Below are 3996 nucleotides of genomic sequence, written 5' to 3' on the forward strand. Positions count from 1 at the left end.
ATCTGAAACAGGCTCCAGGCTCTGAGCTGTCAGCACAGAGCCCGACGCGGGGCTCGAACTCACGGACTGTGAGATCGTGACCTGAGCTGAAGTCGGACGCTTAACCGACCGAGCCACCCAGGCGCCCCAAAACACATCTCTTTTAAAGATATGTCAGGGGTGTCTGGGTGGCTCAGTTGGTTGAGCATCTGACTTCGTCTCAGGCCATGATCTCATAGTTTGTGGGTTCAAGCCCCATATCGGACTTGGTGCTGACAGCTCAGAGCTTCAGATTCTGTGTCTCCCTCTCTCTGCCCCTTCCCCCCACCTCTCTCTCAAAAATAAATAAAACATAAAAAAAAATTAAAAAGAATAAATAAAACATATGTCCTAGAAAAGAATGGTGGTATACCACTTAGGTATTTTTTTTATGCTTATTTATTTATTTTGGGGAGAGAGCACGAGCAGGGGAGGGGCAGAGAGAGAGAGGGAGAGAGAGAATCCCAGGCGGGCTCCATACTATCCACACAGAGTCCGACTTGGGGCCTGATCTCACGAACCATGAGATCATGACTTGAGCTGAAATTAAGAGTTAGATGCTCAACCTACTGAGCCACCCAGGTGCTCCTGGGTTATTCAGTCTTCAATTCATTTCTTGAGGGAGTGCATCTGATTGGTGGAAACTAAATACATCATCCGACGTTGCTAGAGAGTCTGGGAGTTTTTAGCTTTTTAGGTCCTGAACTATGTGAAGACTCACCAGATGGTGGTTGAAACAGACTGTGTGTGTACCATGTTGCCAAATTCTCCATTAGCTGCACACTGACTTTGAATGGCAAAGGCTTAGTACCATACACTGGTTAGGAGGGCTGTCTAACTGGACTGGCAAATTAAAGATCAGAAAGTTGTCCCACACTAGTCAAACACAAGATTCAAGTTTGTAGTTTATAATTAACACACACACACACACACACACACACACACACACAATGTAGCCAGTTACCTGCTGTCCTACTGCTATCATGCTCATATCTTTTATTTTATTTTTTTTACATATTTATTTTTTATTGAGATATAATTGACATATAATGTCATATTAGTGTCAGGTGTACAACATAATATTTGATGTTTGTATGTATTGCAAAATGATCACCACAACAAGCCTAGTTAACATCTGTCACCATGGTTGCAATTTTTTTTCTTGGGATGGGACCTTTTCAGATCTTGTCTCTTAGCGACTATCAAATGTACAACACAGTATTGTTAACTATGGTTGCCACGTTGCACACTACATCCCCAAGATTTATTTATTTCATAAGTGGAAGTTTGTACCTTTTGACCCCCTTCACCCATTTTGCCCATCCCCATCCTCTACCTCTGGCAACAACTAATATATTCTCTGTATCTATGAGTTCAGTCTTTTATTTGTAAAACTCTGGAACTCTTCATGAATTTGCACACCATCCTTGTGCCAGCTCCTTGCCCATCTCAGTATTGTTCCATTTTAGCACATGTGCCGTGAACCGAGCACTCATTTCTTTTAAATAATAAGAAAGTCACATGGCAACGTCTGAGTTTTGAAACCACATTTGGGAGGGTGTGTTTCCCAAGTCAGAGGCCCACAGAATCCCAGCATTCAGACTTTCTGTCCTGCTTGGGAGAAGACAAGGGTTAACTGCTGTCCCATTTGGTCATGCCCACATTGTTCATTTTCACATGCTGATTGAGAAGCAGCTAAAAATCGATTACCATTGGGGTAGGAAAGTGGCCTGTCCAAAGTGAGCAGAAATGGCCTGAGTATTGATAGACATGAACAGAAAGTGGGAAAATTAAGGAATCAAAGTTAGTGCTTGTAGATATCCTAGTATTAACTAGTTTAATCCTTTCATTTTCTAGATACTGAGACCAAAGCTTGGAGGATGAAAGGGACTTTCCCAGTTTATAGCTCCTAGAACCATGTCTCCATGTTTCCTGGATCTCAGTCCCATGATCCTCCTTCCAGAGAAGCATGGTAGATGATCTGGTGCCCCATCCATTCCCTGCTGCCCATTGTGATAACTCCTGACTCCTCTCATCTTTTCATGGCCCCACAGGTTCCTCAGATATCCTGCTTTCCTCTGTCAGCACTATCCCCATGTTTTCTAGTGTCTTGTGACTCAACTTTTCTTCATTACCCTCCTTCCTCTGTTCTGAACAGTGCCACACTGTAAAAGGATGACAAGAAAAATGAGGGTCTGTTTGGGATTTTCTTCCAGGTGTAATTGCAAAGGATGCCTGTCCATTTGGCTCTTTATTGGAATAAAGAGGATATGCGTCAATACCATCCACTCTGCAGCAAGTGAAAGTTATAGATTCTCAAAATTTCTATGAGTGATGAAAGTTTAAAAATACCCTTGCTAAAACTGGGTTAAATATAGCAAAATATATGATCTTCTTTTTTTTTAAGTTTATTTATTTATTTTGAGAGAGAGAGAGAGACAATCCCAAGCAGGCTCTGCACTGCCAGCATAGAGCCCCATGCAGGGTTCAAACTCATGAACTGTGAGATCATGTCCTGAGCCGAAATCAAGAGTCAGACGTTCAACTGACTGAGCCACTCAGGTGCCCCGTGATCTTCTTTTAATAGGCAATAATAATTTCTACTTATTTCTCTCAGATGGGTATTTTGTAGTTCCCATTTTTATTTTTTATTATCTGCAAGTCTTAGGGAATATAGGACTTATAGAAGCAAATAAGGCATTCAAAAATAAGTATTAGCAATAAATGTTTCAAAAAAGTTTATAATAAGAATGTATAAGGGCACCTGGGTAGTTCAGTTGTCCAGCTCTTGATTTCAGCTCAGGTCATGATCTCATGGTCCATGGGACTGAGCTCTGCATTGGGCTCTGTGCTGACAGTGTGGAGCCTGCTTGGGATTCTCTCTCTCCCTCTCTCTCTCTCTGTCTCTTTCCTGCTTGTGTGTGCATTCTCTCTCTCTCTCTCTCTCTCTCTCTCTCTCTCTCTCTCAAAATAAACATAAAAAAAGAATGTGCATTTATCAGTAACATTTAAAAAAATCTGAAAACCAGAGGGGCGCCTGGGTGGCTCAGTCATTTAAGCGTCTGACTTCAGCTCAGGTCATGATCTCACAGTCCGTGAGTTCGAGCCCCACGTCAGGCTCTGTGCTGACAGCTCAGAGCCTGGAGCCTGCTTCAAATTCTGTGTCTCCCTCTCTCTCTGCCCCTCCCCTGCTCATGCTCTGTCTCAAAAATAAATAAAAATATTAAAAAAAAATCTGAAAACCAGAAAAAAAAAGATCTCCAAAAGAAGTCCTGTTCAATTCCACAAATATTTATGGAGTACCATCACTGTGAAGGGAGCAGTGAAGGATACAAATGGTAGAAAAAGGCTAGAACACAATCCCTTTGTATAAAGAACATACAGTTTTTATGAGCGGTAACCACCCTCCCTAGATGTAATTTATCTCTTGATAGTAAATCAGCTGAGTCTAATAAATGCTATCCACTCTACTAGATGCTGGGAATTCAAGATTAAAGGCATATTCTCCATCCCCAAGGCACTCACAACTACTGAAATGTTTCTTTTCCCATTCAGATGAAGCTACAGAAATAAAAAAAAATTATAAACTACCAGTGGATTTCAAAACAATAAGATAACCATCTCATTGCGAATCCCTAGTAAAATTCTGGAAATGCATGATTGATTAGATAATCTGTAGGCGTGAAAAGCCTGGTGATGTAAAGGCCCATATGCAGTGACCCAAGATAAATCATGCCAAATGCACTTCATTTTTAACATAAGGCGTCTAAATGTTTAGATTTATACCAGTGCTGTAGTGTATTTTGATTGTATGAAGAGATTTGATAGGCTTCCCATATCTTTCTTGAAGATATAGTTTATTATAGACCGGATGGTGAATTGGTTATTTTTTTTTTAAGAATTTTTAAAAATTTTTAAAATTTATTTTGAGAGAGGGAGAAGAGTGTAAGTGGGGGAGGGGCAGAGAGAGGGAGAGAG

The 3996-nt window shown here is 40.9% G+C and overlaps 1 non-coding gene across 1 annotated transcript; it reads right to left on the minus strand.

The window, feature by feature from the left end:
- Nucleotides 1–1408: 1408 nt before the first annotated feature.
- On the minus strand, nucleotides 1409–1510 carry LOC111556818. The gene has a single exon (XR_002736537.1). It is a non-coding gene; the product is annotated as a U6 spliceosomal RNA (small nuclear RNA).
- Between the last annotated feature and the right edge of the window lie 2486 nt (nucleotides 1511–3996).

The sequence above is a fragment of the Felis catus genome, chromosome D1 (assembly GCF_018350175.1).
Source record: "Felis catus isolate Fca126 chromosome D1, F.catus_Fca126_mat1.0, whole genome shotgun sequence".
Classification (NCBI taxonomy): domain Eukaryota; kingdom Metazoa; phylum Chordata; class Mammalia; order Carnivora; family Felidae; genus Felis; species Felis catus.